General features: G+C 44.5%; 1 protein-coding gene and 1 pseudogene across 10 annotated transcripts in view; both read left to right on the top strand.

Moving 5' to 3' along the window:
* Positions 1 to 19,839, top strand: part of FHOD3 (formin homology 2 domain containing 3) — a 461,736-nt gene that overhangs the window by 318,569 nt on the left and 123,328 nt on the right. The window lies entirely within an intron of this gene.
* On the top strand, positions 18,897 to 18,974 carry LOC116572585 (annotated as a pseudogene).

The raw sequence follows: 19,839 nt of genomic DNA, 5'->3' as shown, positions 1-19,839 counted from the left end.
ATTGATTATGAGGTGGCTTTATCCATGAAGCCTGTTGGAGGGATTTTGCCCTCTGGCCCCAAAACAACAGTACAGTTTTGGCAGCGGTGGGAGTGGGATGGAAAGAAAGGGTGACGAGAAGCCGAATGGGAAATGATCCCAGCGTGCATAGCTTAGTCACCTGCTCCACATCTGTGCCTCCAAATGGTACGTTAGAATCAAGTAGTTCATTGTGTCAGACAACCCACAGACCTTGAAAGACACAGAAGCGTGCCTGACCTAGACCGCTCTTCATCTATGGGAGCATTCTGGCCCTGCTCCCTGCTGACTTGTAGCAACATGCCTTGCATATGGCACATAGGAATTTTAGACTGGATTTTATAATTCTGACCCAACTAGTGCCAGCAGCTCTGAAAGGAAGATGATAGGAACATGTCAGAGGTTAGAGATTCATGTTCTCCCTAAAATGCGTATGGTATTCTCCACTAAAGTGGTCCTTTAATGTCATACAAAATTCTCACGGTGGTCCTCTGTAAGGTCTAGCAGGACAAGCATTTTCATCCTCATTTTACAAGTGAGAAGACAGAGGCTTCGTGCCTTGTGATGAGCCCAGAACTAAGGCGCTGAGTTGTGGGTTAAACCCAAGTCTTTGGCCCTTGCCTTTCAGTGTCCAAAATCACGCAGAATCACTTCCCAACCCACCATCTCTAACCCTAGTCACTGAATGAGAAGAAATTTTATTTACATACTATGTAGATATATTTTTTTGACGTAAATATAAAAATTCTTAGAGATGAAAAGGAGAAAATTTCAAAGTCTCCTTATGAGGTAAGCCTGCTGGGCTCTGTGCTTTATTCCAGTAAGGACTAAGACTCAAAGCACAGATTGGTTTGCTTTGGTTTCTTAAGAAATAGAACTCTACACTCAGCCTTTATCAAATAAGGGATAAGTTTATGGTTATGGGTCATCTGTCACCTAAAAGCATCTTTTTTTTTTCTTTGAAAGAGAGCACATTAGTGCGAGGGGTAGTGGGGGGTGGGGGAAGGGACAGAGGAAGAAGGAGAGAGAGAATCTTAAGCAGGCTCCATGCCCAATGTGGAGTCCACGGGCTCTAACTCACAACCCTGAGATCATGACCTGAGCCGAAATCAAGAGTCACATGCTTAACCCACTGAGCCACCCAGGTGCTCCAAAAATGAAATCCAAAATGTAAGTGTAAAGATAAAGTTCATCATGGCATATGTAGTCACAAAAGATACTTTAAGGGGCACCTGAGTAACTCAGTCAGTTAAGCACCTGACTCTTAATTTTCATCTCAGGTCATGATCTCAGGGTTGCGAGATTGAGCCCTTGCATTGGGCTCTGTGCTGGGCATGGAGCCTGCTTCAGATTCTCTCTCTCCCTCTGCCCCTTGCTTCGTACCTCCTGTGCTTGTGTGTGCTCTCTCATTCTTTCTAAAAACAAAACAAAACAAACAAAACTTCATCTTTGTACTTCTGTCTTTGCCCTGGAAGGAAGAAAAATGTTGGTGCTTTCATTTTTTACCCAAAAAAAAATTATTTTTAGCCTCAAATCAGCAAAAGAACCAGTATTTCTGGTTTAAATTACAAGTATATAATCTTAGGAGAAAAAAGTCTTACAGCCTAGAGCAGGAGACCTTCCTATGAACTTCTAGGGCTCAGACCATCTCCTCTCTAGGGCACCCCATTCTATCCCTGAACTTTCTGTTTGTAAGGAGGGTCTTCTGATCTAAATGCACTCCACAATATTCTAGGTCTATTATTGCTTGATACTCTGTTACATGGATGAAATTTCCCCATAGTGTTTCCCTGTTCATCCTGGTTCTTCCCTCTGTCAGCACACACCAGGGCTTCTTCCTGCTCTGTATGTCAGTCTGATAATGAACATTGCATGTGACTTAATAATATAAAATCTTTCATCCTGCTGATTTCCACACAACCTTCCAACTCACGGAGGTAATTTTGACCTTGATTCAGTCACTAACGTTAACAGTTGTGTCATCCAGCCTTCAGCCCTGTGTATATTTTAATACACATGGAAGAGTGACCTGGCAGGTAGTTGATGATGACAACCAGCTGGAAGCTGATGGCACAGAAGGCTGCCATGTGCCCCAAAGGCAGGGGCTGGAAGCTTTCTCTGTCAGGGGCCAGGTAGTACATAGGTTAAGCTTTTCAGGTCAGACCTTCTGTGTTGCAACATTCAGTGGCATTCTGCCTTTCTAAAAGCAGCCAGAGACAGGTGAACAGATGAGCTTACTTGTATAAGGACACCGAGACTGGAATTTTCCACGTCATGAAATATTCTTCTGGTTTGGGTTTCAACCATTTAAAAATCTGAAAACTATCCTTAGCAGAAAGACTCTATAAAAATAGGCAGTAAGCCCGATGTGGCCGCCACGCTATCCTTTGGCTAGCCTCTGTTTTGAGGCGCTGGGTTTCTAGAGGGAGATTGGGAGGGAAATATCTGGAATAGGCAAAGAGGGGTCTGTGGGGTGTGAGGGAAGAGCCCATCATGCCGTAGGAGAGGACTGTAGGGAACAACGTGCTAAGTTCAGGTTGGGAGCAAGGAATAGTCCATGAAGACATTGAGACTATCGGGGATTTTGCTGAGTGCTGCTCCTAAGTTCTCAAGGCACCGTGGATGGCTGAGGGGATTGGAAAAGGCAGGAGATGAGTTAGATGAGGGGCCAAGCAGAGCCAGCGAGGAGAAGGGGATCTGGCTCTAAGTCCAGGAAAGGTGGGGCTGCTCCAGGACGTGGAAACAGCCTAGAATCAGTCCCCGTGTTCCATTATGGTTGTGGTTTCGTCCCTCAGGACATCTGGCTGTGTCTAGACCCATGTTTGGTTTCCATATTTGGCACACGGAGTGCTATCGGCACCTGGTGGGTAGAGTCCAGGGGTGTTACCAAACATTCTGCAAGGCACAGGACAGCCCTCTGCAGCCAAGAATTATCTGTCCAAAATATCAGTAGCGCTGAATCTGAGAAACCCCACCTTAAAAGATAGCAAGTCATTTGTTGTAATTTTCCATTCCTCCTTGGGATGATGCCAAGGTAGGGTACCTGTTGACCATTGGAAGGAGGGGGTGTCTTCCTTAGAAGCACATGGAGCTCGGTGGATTTTCCTTCAAACATTTATGTGCATGGGTCAGAGTTGACTTTATTCAGGGAATAGAATTCTCAGATTTCTTGGCTACCGTACGGAAAGTAGAGCCCCTTTTTTGCTCATTTTTGTTTTAACTCATTTAGCAAAGTTTTACACTTCAAACTCTTAGGGAGTATGCTGAACCCTCTGGGGCAACCAAAGGTTTGACTCGACCTCATGATTTTCTCAGTCATCCAGATGCCCAGTAAACCTGGTTTCGATCAGCTTCATATCTGTCACATTCCCCCAAATTGATAAAATGGCATGTGATGCAAGCTGTATTACAAAGCGGCAAGATCGAGCCATGATTCTACATGATTCTATCATGGAAGCCGTGCTGTTCTGCAGCCAGGCTCAGGAATCTGTTTGGGGGAATAGAAACACAGGACAAGCTCCCTGGGGTCGCTGTGACTACCCAGTGCTCCCAGAGGTTCGAATGGGGCTGAGGACTCAGTACGGGGAAGGTGGTTGGCACACACCTCTTGGCTGGTGGTATTATCGACTAGTGGTCAAGAAAGGAAAAAAATTAATTCAAGAATTGCTCCTTTGTTAGGTAAGTTAGATGAGAGGTAAAAATAAGGGGAAAAAACCCCCCAAGTCTTAATATATGTTGCACCAGAGTACCCATTCTAATAGATTGGAAGTGATAAGAAAGTCAGCAGGCCCACGGGGGAGATTAGGGTTGGGGTCAAGGCCTTGAGCTCACTGCTGGAGGGACCAGACATGGTAGTTTGACTGAATATATACCTGATCCGCAAGCTGCAGGGACATGATGTGGCCTGGCTCTGGCAGGTTCCAGAACATGCGAAACGGAGGGGGACCGTGCCCACATGGGCTACAGGCCACCTGCACTTCAGGGAGGAGGAGTCAGGCTGGTACAGTGTGGAGATGGAGTGTGGACCCTTGCATCGGGAGCTCAGTCTGAACCTGCTGGCAGGGAACAGACTGCGGCTCCTGAAGGGCAGAGAAGCACTCAGTCCGCTCAAGTCACCCCCATCCCCACCTAGGATGGGAGTACCGACCCTCAGGAGCAGGTGCTTGGCTCCACCACTAACAGCCATGTGTCAACTTAGATATGGCCCCTGGCACCTAGGGGGCACTGACTACATAGCCACTCTGATTTCCAGTAAAAATGATGTAGCATGTAAAGATGCAGTATCGGCTATGCAGTGTAAAACAGACCTAGTTGGACCATAGGTACAAAGGGGGACTGTAATGGCAATTAACAGATGTGACAGTAGCTCACCTTCCCTGGGCACCTGCTTATCTGCCAGGCTGTATGCTGGGAGCTTTAGGGTACTAAGCGCATTTTCACCGTTACTCCACGAGCTAGGTGCTGTTAGGATCTCCACATGGCAGGAGGAGAAACTGAGACAGAGAGTTAAAGGAACTGTCCAGAGTCTCACAGCCAGTGGCACTGATTTTAGAGTTCATGGTGGAACTGGTTTTAGAGTTCAAGGGGTCTGTCTCTAGAGTCCCTGTCCTTCACCATTTTATTCAACTACTTTTTTTTATTTCCTGTGATTCCATAGAAATAAAACAAATATCCTTGGTACTTGGCAGTTAATAAGCAACTATCAAATATACATTGCCATCTTTTTATATTACCACTTCCAGATTTTTATGTCAGCACATTTAGAAAAGTTATTGCTTTAGTGTTCCGTTATATGGGTATACTATAAAAACAGGATGCCTTCACTCAGTTTGCTATGTCTTGATACCAATTTTTTTCCTAGTACTAAACTTTTGGGAATAAGCACACACACATGTGTTTATACACATACGTTGGCTTTCTTTTAGGACTGATTCTTTTTTTTTTTTTTAAGATTTTATTTATTTATTTGACAGGCAGAGATTACAAGTAGGCAGAGAGGCAGGCAGAGAGGAGGAAGCAGACTCCCTGCTGAGCAGAGAGCCCGATGCGGGACTCGATCCCAGGACACTGGGATCATGACCTGAGCCGAAGGCAGAGGCTTTAACCCACTGAGCCACCCAGGCGCCCCAGGACTGATTCTTAAGGGTGAGATTCTAGATCAAAGGACCTGACATTTTTACTATTGATGTCATACCGCTGGCCTTCAAAAAGGTGACACCACTTTGCTGTCCCACCCTCTGCACGTGACTGAACATTTTCTCACACCATCATCAGCACTGGATGTTTGAGGAGTTGTTCAGAAGTTCAACGTTTCTGGAAAGTAAATTGCCTCAGCAATTCACTGTGCACTTTTTTTTAAAAAAGATTTTATTTATTTATTTGACAGAGAGTTAGATCACAATTAGGCAGAGAGGCAGGCAGAGAGAGAGGGGGAAGCAGGCTCCCTGCTGAGGAGAGAGCCTGATGTGGGACTCGATCCCAGGACCCTGAGACCATGACCTGAGCCAAAGGCAGAGGCTTAACCCACTGAATCACCCTGGCGCCCCTCACTGTGCACTTTTTGACTACTATTGAGGTGGTTCATCTTTAATTGCTTCAACTGGCTGTTGAAATTACCTGAGTGTTGCCTGTTTGTATCCTTGGCTCATTTGTCTCCTAAATTGTTTATTCGTTTTAATGAGCAGCTACTCTATTTTAATATGGAAATATTCAAATAAAAAGCAGATAGAAGGTAAGCATCCTTGACACATTATAGACAATAATTTCTGACCACTATGTCACAAATATTTTTACCTTTTCTATTAATATATTTTCACTTCTGATGTCTCTTGGTGCCTACATAAAACATATTGTTAGGGGGTCCAGTTCGTTAGTTTCTTCCTATGCAGCTTTAAGGCGGCATGCTTATTCAGGAGAGTGGATCCTCCTCCTAACCAGCCTCCACTTTGTCTGGGAAGGATGCTTGGCTCTTTTCTCCTTCACCATCTAGATGCGTCGTGACCCCAGGAACAGCACGTGAGGAGCATTGACTTTGTGCTCGCTCTCGTGCTGAGCAGTTTGCACATATTATAAATTATATGAAGAGAGTGGTAGACCCTTCCCCTCTTTACAGGTGAGGAAACTGAGGCACAGAGGTTGAAGAGTGGGCAGATCTCACAGGTGTTGGGTGACACGACTGAGTTGGAATCCATTCATTACGAGCCCAGAGCGTGTGCTCAGAACCAGAGTGCCCTGGGACCATGCTCTGAACCTATAGAACGTGTTCAACAGTAACAACTGTTTTGAGGATGAATCAGATTTGCTGAACAAGCAAAAATTCAGAGCAAATATTTACTGTGACTTGGGAATCTTAATGAGCTGTATTGTTTATCGTCACTGTTAGATTTTGATCTTGAGATAATCACACTGATTTGCTTGTTCTTTTGAAACACTGGCACTGAAGACGATTCCTAAGGAGTTCTGAAAATGTTCAGAGCAAGAGTTTCAACACTGGAACGAGGCTTCCTTGAGTTTCATAACTAAGCATAACAACTATCTTAAATAGAGGAAGGAGGGAAGGAAGGTATAGGAACAGAAATTTATCTGGTTGAGAGGAAGCCACAGTTAACAATGATCAGAGGCTGGGCTGTCCTCACCTTTTCGGGGCTCATGCCTGGTATGTATCAGTTAGTGGCCTGGTAGGTGGTAGGAGCCAAACCTTGAGCCTGAGCCTTGGAGAGGGAGCAGGAGGGAGGCAATTGGAGAGGGAGTTGTTTTCCATTTTCCTGCAGAAGTAGGAAGGTGTGTTGGCTCCTTTCCACCAGCCACAGGAACCAGTGGGCAAAGGGGAGCCTAATTATGGAAACATTAGCAGGGCGGGTGAGCTCATCTTCCCATATTTTGATGGGAAGAGGCGTGTTTGGATGCCCAGTTCTAGGGCAGTGCCTCACTCTCTGGTCTGTCTCACACCTTGTCTACAGGACTCTATGGCCAGAGGTCACAGAATTCTCGGCCGATTAGTTGCAGGGTCTGTGACAGAAACTGCAGACTAGTCCTAGCTCTCTCTTGCTCAGAAACAGTTAGCAGTGAGCAGTGGATTGACAGACAAAGAGCGTAAGACGAGTAGGTGTTGGGTCATTGGTGCTGAGCCATGAGATCTGCAACTCAGTGACTTGCTCGGTCCTGGTTCCGGGAGGAGGGTTTGACCAAGGGCAGTGAGGGAGCAGCAGCTGAGGTGACTCAGAGCACAGGGTCGGTCTTCCCAGCGGTGAACTGTGCCTCCTTGCCAGGCTTGGCCTCCATCTTCTCCCCTGTAAACTCAGGATGATGCTGCTGCTTTAATAGGGTGGTGGGTGATTTAAGAGAGGCAGCACCGACGTGTGCTTAGCTCACTGTTGTTCCTACCGTCACTCCATGCCCTGGAGCTTTCCTGGGTTTTGTTCTATTAAAGAAGGTAATTGTTAAATAAATACGGATGCGAGCTGGAGACAAGATTTTGTGCCCTGGCATAAACATGCTAGAGGATTACACAACAGCCAGGTTAACAACCCAGCTGGTGCCGTGTGCGGCAAGTGGCTACCTGGGAAGATGCGTCTCACGGCAAATGATTTGTTCTAAATGGGATTTGCCGACAAGGGATGTGACCTTGTGAGGTAAGTGTGACTGAAAGCCAGCCAGGGATTCAGAGTTACCGTCTGGTGCCTAAGAGGCTCTTTCTGGTTTCCTGAGTATTGCCGGTAAGGGGCTGACAAGAGGGGAGAGTGCTGGGGGCGGGGGGCAAGGGGGAGTGAGCTTGATACCGGTAGAGCCTAGAAAAGGCAGAGACACCGAGGCCTGAGGAAGAGGAGGTTTTGTAAAACTCCTTCTGATTTCTGGGGCAGGATCCCTGTTTTCTCAAAATGTGGCTGTGACTAGATTGCAGATTTCTTGGGGGTTTGAACTTTGTTGCTTTTTTTAAAGTGAAGAATCACTGAGCTACTGTGTTATATTCCTGCGCACAATGTACTGATTCAACTGACGTTTGTATACATTTGGAGCTTTGCCGGATTGGATTTGGGAATCTTTCTGGGTTCTGAAGAAATTGGCAAAATTTTCTCCTTTAAACTGAGCAAAGCTACCGGTGAATTTTTTTTTTTTTTTAAAGATTTTATTTATTTATTTGACAGGCAGAGATTACAAGTAGACCGAGAGGCAGGCAGAGAGAGAGAAGGAGGAAGCAGGCTCCCCGCTGAGCAGAGAGCCCGATGCGGGGCTTGATCCCAGGACCCTGGGATCATGACCTGAGCTGAAGGCAGAGGCTTTAACCCACTGAGCCACCCAGGCGCCCCTACCGGTGAATTTTTAAGTGAGGTGTGAGCAGGGGTGTGTTTGGAAGAGCGGAGAGCAGGTGGCAACAGTCCGGGAAAGAGCCTGACTCAGGCCGTGGCCGTGGTGAGTACGAGCCACTAAGGAGACAGGGAGGGCATTATCTGGAGGATGGTGACTGGATTTTATGGTGAGAAAAAGGAGTCTGGGTGATGCCCAGGCAGCCATTAGCCCAGCAGCATGGGATGGCTCTCAGGCCACTTTGCGGGCTTTGGGCATTAATTGTGAGTGTTAGTGGATCACAAGTACAACTTCCCCTAGCCAGCTATATAGATGTTTCTGGAACTCAGGTACATGTAGGTGATGGTTGAAGTCTAGGCTTAAATGCCATAACCTGGGGAGAAAGCAAGTGAGAGGAGCAGCAACTGGATAAAGCTGTGGAAACCAACGTGTGGTCTTGTCATCTTGTGAAGTGCTGGAACCGAGAAGCTCACTTTCTTGCCAACTCAATGAACCTTGAAATCGATTGTCTTCAAGTGTGAATATTTTTCAAGCCAGAGTGGCCCGCCTTGGTGTGATGTTTCAGGAAGAGACAGCCTTTACTGGGAGAGCCATAGTGAGCACATTTTAAAGAGAAGGAAAGGTTCTTATTTCCCATTAAATCTTTGACCTGCTCTGGGAATTTTCTTGCAGCATCCAACCTGCTCTCCCTTGTGCTGTGCAAACCCCACATTTCCTATAAGGTGCACCTTCCCCTCCATGTTGTGAATGTTCAAAACCCTTCCTGAGAAGTTTGATTTTCCTTGGTAGTCTGTGCGGGTGAGGGCGTGGGTGGTCCTTCAGGACGTGAGCCTCTCTCTCTCTCTGTCTCATGCGATTCCCAGGATGCCTTTGGAAGTGGAGCAGAGGCTTTCTGATGATTACTGAGTGAGCTGTTTGGATCCAGTCATGCAAGGAGGAATGTGATTACCTTTGCTTGACAAGGGTCTGCAGAGGAAGCTTGGTGGTAACTCTTCACTCATAAAGGTTGAATGAACAGGGAACTAAAACCCCAAAAATGTAGGTTGAAGAGGCTGACTCTGACCTGGTGAAAAAAGAAAGAGTGGCCAGAGGTGCAGCTGCTGAAGCATTTTGCAAAGGAGCCTTTTGGAAATTGGAGGGGACAGGCCCAAAGAGAGGGAGGAGAGACGGGGCTGATGGCATTGGTATCTCACAGCATGTGCTTACCACACTGACCATGGTCACAGAAGCTCAGATTCACATTGAAAAAAATCTTTATTTCTGAGTGAGGTTATGTGTTTGGTTCAGAAACTGACTAGAATTAACATGGACTACAGCAGTGCTTCAAATACGTCTCATGGTGCCCTGCACTGTGTCTCCTCCTGGTGGGATGGGGCCTTGATGGGATGAGCGAAAGGAGACTCCCTGTGCACGTGAATGCAGTGAGAAGAGACATTGATGTTCAGGAAAGAATCTGGAAGAAGGAAGGATTAATGGCTTCTTCCAGTCCTTCCGTAGAAAAGTCTTACCCTCCCACCAACCCCGCAGAGAAATGATCACAGAAGAGGTAGCATAGCACAGTGGTGAGGAGCTTGGGTGCTAGAGCTGGACTACTTGGATTCAGATCCCGGCTTGAGTTTTAGCTGTGTGACTCCAGGGAAAATCCTTAACCACTCTGTGCCTCAGCTCCTCATCAGTGAGTGGAGTAATACTAGTACTAACCTCCGCAGCTCGTGGGAGAATTCAAGGAGTAAACCAAGTAAAGCGCTTAGCGTGAGAATGCCCCACAGAGATTATATTAAGTAAGCAGAATTAATGAGTGAGCGCGGGCACCCACCTCCACCCCAGTGGATCCCGCTTTCCTCGGAGCAGAGGCAGAGCCCAGCCAAGAAGGAAGCCAGCCTTGCCCTTGGAGAGTGCTCTGGAGAATTCAAGGACACCGGGCACATCCGAGACAAGTATCTGCAGCCTACATCCCGTTTGATGACTGTGATAGAGCGTACTTCTAGGAGAGCTCAGGAATCCAGAGGTACTTACGCCACACTTTAGGAATACTCAACTTTGATAGTCACATCGCCCCAGAGAAATAATGTCATTCCTGAGAGGTTTGGTGCCCCCACAAATATGTGGTTCTGGTTTTATAAACATGAGATTAGAAATGGCTAGAGATGCGTCCCCATAAGGAGGTGGGCAGGTCAGAGCCTGCCATGTGCAGGCATCCGTCCGGTCAAGGTGTTGGACGGGACAGGTTATGAGGGGAACAGAGGGTGTGGTGACCCGTGTCAGCAGCAGGCTTCCAGGCGGAAACCAATACTGACTTACTGGCCTTGGGAAGGTACTGGAAAACAGTACCTTCTTGGGAAGATACTGGAAAACATATTTTTTTTCTTTTTTTTTAACCAGTGTCAAGCTTTGTAAAGTTGCCTTTGAAATAGAAAGGTAAATAATTTTGATCGTAGAATGGGAGGAGGGAAGCAAAGATGAGGTACCTTGTATTTGTAAAAAACATGGCTGGGGCTTGGGTTCACATGGATAGGTCGTGTCTGTCAGTCAGTGAGCAAACCCCTGGAAGAGGGTTTGTCCCCAGGGAAGCAAACCCCTGGGGAGCCCCAGGCCTGAGCATCTCATTTCAGAGGGACTTCACCTGGATGGACTTATCAATGTCAACATTTTATGAGCCTTGGTATTAGGCTGACTGCTTTGAGGTAGTGGCAGAAGGAAAGCAAAATCCTATTAATGCCTTCGTTATTTTTCCAGCTCCTATATTCCTGTATTTGCCACATTGTTGCTTCTGAGGTACAACGGGGAACATGAGCTGTACGAAGCCTCAAACACTGAGCATACAAACAGCGCAGCAATGAATGTGTGTAGTGGGAAGAGGGCTTTTGAGGGAAGGAAACAGGGCTGTGTGGTGGAGGGTAATAGGGATAGAAGGATACACCCTTGAGGAGAACTTGCAGAAGGGCACAAAGCTATGGGCAGGGATTTCATTACACTATTATTTAAAAGAGCGGAGAGCTGGGGAGTGGCTATCGAAGGAAAACACGGAATAGGCGTCTTATGGAATGCAACTGGCAGTTATAAGAAATGTAGCCTACCAGAAGCACTGACATTCTTGCTGTGTCAGTTGCTGTATAAAAAGATTATAGGATAACACAGGCTTCAATTTTCTTTTAATCTGGAAATTTACCCACCTGATGTGTTGTAGCAGTGGTAATCTCTGATCAAAGGGAACTTAACTTTTATCGGTAGTCTTAAACTTTTTTGAAGGAAGGATGTATTCCTGTAATTACATATTCATTTTTAAAAGGTTCTTTAGAAAAAAGGATAGTGGGATGGCAGTGGTCCAAGATGACTCCTCAAGCAGTTGGCCTGAATTTTGAAAGACGAGACGAACTCCCTGGGCTGAGGGAATGCCACGTTCCGTGGCAAAGGGGGGGAAGGGCTTGATGCCCCCAGGTAACAAAGAGGGGTCTCAAGAGATAGGGTTGTAAATCGTAGACTGGGGACACAGGTGCCACGGAGACAAGATGAGGTTGCACAGCAAACAGGTTATGTCCTGCAGGACCTTGAAAACCAGAGCATGGAGTCCAGTGGTTATTTGCTGTGTAAGATTAGCCATGCACCTCTGAGGAGATGCCTGTCTTCCTGGTGGGGATCAGATTGGAGGTGAGGAGAAGTGGACACTGGGATGCTGGGGGTGTAGCTTTTGATGTAGAACTACCTATAAACATTGGTACCTTGGACTTGGGCATTGGTTCTCAACCCTGTGGAGCACTGAAAATAACCTGAGATCAGTCTACACCTCAAAATGATGGAATACAGTTTCTAAAGGTAGGACCTGAGCATTAACATTATAAAATCCCGTATCTCAAGGGTGAGGATCACTAAGCGGGAGGTTGCTCTAGGCCATGGAGAACTTGAGGCCCACACTGGAGAAATAATCAGTAGTCCTCACTGCTAGATATCCCAGGCCCACCCTCTTGGACCAGGCTGAGTCCCACACCGGGACACAGTGGGGACTGTGTGACTTTGTAGGGCAGCACGTGGACTGGAGGCCTGTGTGCAGTTCCTTTGGTGATAGACCTTGTAGGCAATTCTGGCCCCTTGCTGCTTTTTTTTCTCTTCCTATTATCTCCTTTTAAAACAATTCATTCTTCTTCGGCATTTTCACCAGCAGATGGCCAACGAAGTAGAAAGCAAATGCCTCCCACACAAGTCCGTGTGGTTACTATTGGTAATTTGGAGGCGTGACTTGAGGGGGTAGAAAATAGAAAATGAGGTTGTGGAGAAAAACCCTGGATGAAATATAAGATTTGAGGTTTATCTCCAGCTGTTAATTTTCTGTACTTTATTACCATATTAAAAGTTGACTCTGGTGGGTTCACGTCTAAAGCATGTGCAAGGACAATTAGAATTCTAGAAGCAAACTGAGTCATGAGGTAGAAAGGTATTACTACACACAGACTCTGAAACACGCCGGGTTCCTCATGGTGGTTACATTCGATATCTGGCTCTTAAAGACACACATAGCCTGTTTCTCTGCTGTATAACTAAAGTTTTTCACTCTCTAGTATACTTCTCTTCCCATCAGTGAAAAACAGATGTGTATAGGAGGGGCTGTTAAATGAAACATTTAAAATTAAGCTTGACCAGTAAACATGGATTAGACTAGTAGTTGCAAATTCTGGAAGTGGGAGAACTTGTCTAATGCCCACACAATTTTGTGTCTTAAGCTGTCACAGAACACCAGAGCTGGAAGCCCCCATCCTCCTGTTGCACTTTATTATATGAGTAGGTAAGGAGGAAGCCAAGCCAGACCCAAGGCAGGGCTGTTTTCACCTCTGGAGGCCACTATCTTGAAACCTCAGCCTGAGGCTTGGCATCCCTTCCATTTCTACAAGTTCATAGAGAACTCCAGTCTCTCTTTATCCTAGTTTCACTACTCACCTAGATCTCTAAGGGACCCTTAACACAATTTACTAGAAGCTGTGGCTTAGAATAAAGTTTTTTTTAAACGCAAAATCAAAGTACACACAAAGTAGTGAGATACCTCACTACTGTCTGTAGTTAATATTAGACTGATTTGCTTGCCACCTGAATTACCTTTACACCTGAATTAGCTACAACCTAGCTAATGTATCTTTTCCTATTGCTGTTTATACTGTGTAGATTCAAATTCTGTTTGAATTTGAATTCAACTACTCCATGTTTTCAGCAGAAAGAGTGTGTTGGACCCATTAGTATTTTCTTCTAAAACAGAGTAACAAAATAATGGCTTATGCATTAAGATTCCGGCCAGTAGTTCAGCTCTTAAATATATTCGGTATCCATGACCCATGCTTTATATTCCTTCTAAACTTTGCATGCTACAGGGACAATAAATACTTTCCTGTCTAACTTTGGGTTCTCACCATGGAAACATCAGAGCAACAGCTGGGCTCAGTTAAATGTCTTTTCATTCTCTTGGCTGGCAAAAAATCTTTTAAGGGAAATTAAAAAAAAAATTTGGTGGACAATAAAACTGTTTTTGAATGAAATCACTGCTTCATTTGTCAGATATATGTCTTAACTGATTAAGATCACTAATTAGAAGTTTTCACATCTCATCTTGGCCCTTGGCAACCTAGAAACAGTCTTGAAGTTAACAGAAAGTGTGAGTCACTGCGAAGCCAAATCCGAAGGGGTTTAAGTATTCGTTAACACTGATGCAAACGGAGCCAAGGGGATGCTTTCTCTGTCATAAATTTAACAAAACATTTCCATGAAATATTTTTTCATCTAATTTTGATGTCATGCACATTTTACAGAACTCAATGGAGCATGTAAAAATGTATGCATTTTATCTAAACCTTAAGACAAAGCTTTCCTATTAATTGCCACAAATGTCATACCAATGTCAAGTGTCATACTTAGGTCAAGACGTTGAGCTCCTCAAGGTACTCCAGCAGGTCTGGGATAACTGGGACCGTGAGCAGCTTCATCCATTCTTCCAGTGTGTTGTGTATCATACTGTCTGTGCTGCGCGGGGGGAGGATTGAGAGGCACAGTGCAGGAGATCATTGCATAGAAGGACGGTGCAGTGATGACAGAGCGATAAAACCAGTTTAGATTTTGGTCTCCTGGGGTAGGCTGGTGGTAAAAAGGACACTAGCCTGGCTATCAGGAGAGCAGGGTTCTGTCTGGCAGGTTGTGTGATCTTGCCTTCTCTGGACCTCATCTTTCTTATCTCAGCATGGGGAGGTCTCTAAGGCCCTGTCTCAGTTCTTGCCAGGCTTCTTCTTTGACCACCCTTAGAAGGTGCTTCTGCGCTGAGTATCACACTAGGTCCACAGTGCCAAAGGACTTCAATGGTCAGCAGCTATTTACTGGGTGTCCCTGGGCACTGGGTCTGCTGGAGAGACAGCTGGAGGAGTCACTCCAGGCAGGGAAATGTCTTTTGCGGAGAGACCTGCAGAATAAGCCAGGCTTTGGGCGGATAGATCGATAGACCGATTAAGACCAGGAGAGGGAGATTACGAAGGGATAATGAAAGGTGAAGTCAGAGAGATGGTAGAGGGCCTTAAAGCATTAGCTGGGCAAATTGGATTGAATCCTAAGGTTTGAATAGGGCAATGTCATGTGCAAACGCTCATCTTCTCCTCTGGGCAGTTCCTCCTCAGCCTTCTGAGTTCTGCTCCATTAGCACAACTGTGTGGAAGTCTTGCTTTCCAGACCAGTCAGTCCTCCACTCCCCAGCTGAATACTTCCTGACACAATTAGTCATACAATGACCTGCCCCCCCACAGGCCTATAAACTCCAAGGGCAGGAACCAGAGTCTTGCATAAAATAAAAGCTCAGTAAGTAATTGTTGGCTAAAGGGAGAGAGCACTCTTATCCCATAGTTAGACCTTTTTGCTTTTGAAAATAATAGTCGTTGCTTATGGGAAATCTCTGTATCATCTGCTGTGACCCTAAAACTACTCTGAGAGAAACCTGTTTTAAAAATCCCAGGGGAACAGTGTTGGATCAATCATAATCCTTGGTTTATGGGTATCATCATTGTGGGTCCATGTGTGGCCCCCCTCATTTGTTTTTATATAAAATTTACCTATTGGTATAAAAAAAACCAATGAGAATATGGTATTGCTAAAAAACAAAAAACAGAGAATTTCCCCTTACACTTAGCCATGTGCTTCCATGTTTCTCATCTCTGTGCCTGGATAACCAACATTCTCAAATATGTTTTATCGTTATCCTTACGGGTTTGTTGTTTTATGATGTCATCAAACACATTTGTTTAACTAAACCCATTATGCAGTTTTGTGGTTTTGAGCTTTTAGAAAGTGTATCCTATGGTATGGTCCTTCTTACACATCCTTCCTCCACATTAGATGTATCTAACGTTCATCCGTATCATCACGTGAAGCTGACCGCCATCTATTTTTCACCGCTTGGACTCTACCTTGATCTGTTTATCATTTTTCTTGTTGGTGAGCGTTTGCTGAGTGTTTGGGTTGTTTCCATTCCTTGGCAATAACCAGCAGTGCTGCTGAGAATATTTTTAGACTCCTATCTTGGTGCATGAGTGTTTTGGTATCTCTAGGGAGGGTTTCTCAATCTTGGCACCGCTGACATTTTGGATCGAATTCTTTGTTGTCCTGCACGTTGCAGGATGTTTAGCGGCATCCTTGACCTCTACCTGCTAGGTGACGACAGCACCCCTTCCACAGCTGTGACAACTCAAAGTATCTCCATTCACAAATGTCTCTTGGGGGGACTGAATCACCCCAGTTCAGAACCACTGCTCTGGGGTATAGAGATGCCATCTAGCAATGGCATTGCTGGATTACGATACGGGTGTTTGACTTCCCACGATAGCCTCAGTTACTTTGCCCACGTGATCATAGCGGTTCACACTCCTGTCAGCAATACGTGGGTCAGCTGACCTACATTCCCTTCCGCTCTTGCTGTCACCAGACTTCTTAATCTTTCCAAGCAGAGATAAGATGGTATCTCATTGTGGTCTTGATTTATATTTCCTGATCGATATCTCTTCCTAGATATTTATTGGCCACGATCATGTATTTTTCCCAATTTTATTGTTGTGTTTTTATTTTTAAAATATGTCTTTGTAGATTTTGATATGAGTATGTCTATTAGATGTACTGAAATGCCTTCTTTGAATTCATTGCTTGACTTTTCCTCATCCGTAGTATTTTGGTCTTAGAATATATTTAAAATTTTTTTTGTACTTTTCAAATGTTCAGAAATATTCATTTTCCTTTTTGTCTTGAGAAGCCTAAGAAATGTGACATCAGGCTGAGATCCAAATTGGGAAAGTAAAGTTGGCTTTGAAGGAAGCTACGCCCTGCTGACTTGGTCAGACTGTGGGCCTCTGGGTCTCTTTTCTAATGTGGAGAGGGTGGCCTCCAGTCTGAGATCGCCTGTGGTATAAAAAGGAAAATGCCTGTTGGGCTCAGAGTAGACCTCTGCAGTGGAGTAACTCTTTTATCATTATAAATAAATAAATAAATAAATAACCTTCTTGATATTTGAAAGACAAAGATCAGAGACCCAGAATTCTTTCTGCATGAATGTAGACAAAAACAAGTTCTACTTGTTTTTAAGAGAAAATTCAGCTAGGGGAAAATCAAAATTGTCTGAACTAATTCTTCATCCTAAATCTTATCAACGTCAAAGATTCTGGTTGACTAATTCATCATGGGCTGAAACTAACATCAAGCATCAAAAGAGTACTTCTTTCTCCATCTATTTGGATTATAGGGCAAGGCCAGTACCTTGACTATAGAGTGCCCTGGAAGTGGGCCCTCCAAGTAGGTCATTGTGCTGCCTGCCATCGGTCCTGCCCCACCTCTCATGAGAGTAAAGCTATGGGACACACAAGTCATGTGACAGTTTGGTGCAGGATCTGTAGATGTTGAGCCCAAAGAGGATAGAATTTGGGATGTAGGTCAGGATAGTGATCTCCAGACATCTGTGGGGCAACTACGCAGAAGAGAGAGGGATCAGAAAGAGTGTGCAAAGCAGAAGTTAGAGGTGGAAGCGTGTTGCTGTCTGTCAATGGTGTAGAATGCTATACAGACTACTGTGTTCTCTTTCTGGGGGCTTCAAGCAGAGTTCTGAGAGCCCCTCGGTGCAAAATGTTAGAGATTTCCTGATAGGGCCCAAAAGGCAGTGGTGATGTTGTCGATGATGCTGAGAGCTAAAACAAACTGATTTGTCTGCCCTATGCCAAGCCTTTCCCAATGCTTTTACATAGGAATGCAACCCTCCCACAAGGTGTAGCTTGTTGCTACCCCATGCAGGGCGAGGACCACAGGACCCAAAGGCACACTAAGTGGCGGAACTGCGGTACAACCCAGGCAGCCTGGCTCTGAGCGTCTCCAACTCTAGCAGACTTCGCTTCTGGTGCATTTACCTCCTGGGGGAGCAAGTAAAATCAAGGCACTTTGGAGGGAGGGATTCAGTGTTTTAAAGAAGAGACACCCATTTGTTGTCAGGGTAGAGGGCGTTCTCGGTAGACTAGAAGTAATGGCATCCGTAAATTCCAACTGCAGCCGAGTGAAGGTGGTGGCATCAGGCTGCAGGCCGAGGGAACAGTTTTTATCCGGGCTGCTGCTGGAGCAGGCGGGAGAAAAAAAGAGTAAGGCTGATAAGGGGTGATGTGTGAGTGAAAGCTGTCCTGGGCCCAGAAGGACAGACGAGGTGTGTGGGTTTACGTCTGGTGGCGTTACAGGAGGAACGTGGCCCTCAGCGATCCACTGGCCTCCTTGTTTGTGACACAGGCACCTTCCCTCCAGGTCTGGGGCGTGGAATCATTGGGTTTTGCCAATGCTTTTCTCTTTCAACTTTTTCAGATTCCATCCGTTCTTCCTTAGTTCTACAGTTGTAACCCTCACTCTCCTAAGTAATTCTTTATGAGGCTTGCATGACTCTGACTCCAAAACCTGACACATACATTATAAGAAAGAGAATTTACAGATCAATATTTGCAGATGTAGGTGAAAATTTCATGAAAAAATATTAACAAATAGAACCCAGCTGTATATAAAAGGAATAATATGACCAAGTAGGGTTTTTATTTTTCCTGGCATACAAGTTTGGTTTAATATTTTTAAAAAGTAGTCTCTGTAATTCACTGTTAATGGGAAAAAGGGGAAATCATTGGATTATCTTTTTAAATGGAAAAAACACATTTGACAGAATTTAATATTCATTTATGATAAAAATTCTTGGAAAATAAGGAAACTTTAATCTTATAAAAAATGTCTACACAAAACTATGGCAAACCTCATACATTCCTCTGATAGTTGGAAAAATAAAGGAATACTTAAATTCATCACTTCAATTTAATCTCATTGGAGTTCATAGCCAGGGTAATAAGGCAAGAAAGATATGAGAATTTGAAAGCAATAACCACAACTGTCATTACTTACAGATGATATGATTGTCTACATAGGAAGTCTAAAAGAATCTACATAAGATATATTACAGTCAATAAATATGGAAAAGTTGCTAGATACAAGGTAAATTGTTTTTAAAAAGTCATATCAACAAATAGAAAAATGAAGTTTAGAAATTGATAAATGATATCGCTTCTTGGCCTTTTGGCTAAGATCAAGTGTAGAAATTGATAAATGATAAAAATTTATACCTAGAAATACATTTAACAAAAGGCATGTAAGATTTCTACTGAAAAAATTACCACACCATTAAGAGAGAGTAAAGATGGTTGCAATAAAATTAGATCTAAATAAAGACTATACCAGGCCATGGTTTGAAAGACTCAATATATAGATGTCAGTTCTGCAAATTTGTACATAAATTTAATATAATCCCAAGCAGTAGCCCAGCAGGGTTTTATGGAAACTGACAGCCTGATTCAAAATTCTAGTAGAAATGAGAAGAACCTTCATTTATTAGAAAAACCATGAAATGAATCCAAAGGCAACCCAGAGAGGGAAAAGATTCTTGCAACACATTAAGTTCTTAATCTCTCTTTTTTTAAAAAGATTTTATTTATTTGACAGGGAGAGACACAGCAAGAGAGGGAGCACAAGCAGTAGGAGAGAGGGAGAAGCAGGTTTCCCCATGAGCAGGGAACCCGATGTGGGGCTCGATCCCAGGACCCTGGGATCATGACCTGAGCCCAAGGCAGATGCTTAACTGAATGAACCACCCAGGGGACCCCCAAGTTCTTAATCTTAAAGAAGTCCTATTTCTTTCTCTCTTGGTTTTTGTTTTTGTTTTTTGTTTTTTTTTTTGATAGTCAGTGCCCTTTGTGTCCTGTTTCAAATTTTTTTTGCCTACACCAAGGTCTTAATGGTATCCTCTTATATATCCCTCTAAAAGCTACACACAGATTAGATGACTAAAATGAAATAGACAAAACCTGCCAAATTTTGGCCAGGATGTGAGACAGCCAGGATGCATATATACTACTAATGGGGATATGCATTTTAAAAAACTGTTTAACATGCTCTAACAAAGATGAACCCAAGCATAAATGATGCAGAAATGCCATTCCTGTATAC

This window comes from Mustela erminea, chromosome 13 (genome assembly GCF_009829155.1).
Source record: "Mustela erminea isolate mMusErm1 chromosome 13, mMusErm1.Pri, whole genome shotgun sequence".
NCBI classification, from domain to species: Eukaryota; Metazoa; Chordata; class Mammalia; order Carnivora; family Mustelidae; genus Mustela; species Mustela erminea.
Note: the sequence above shows the minus strand (reverse complement) of the source record. Positions and strands in the feature narration are given on the sequence as shown.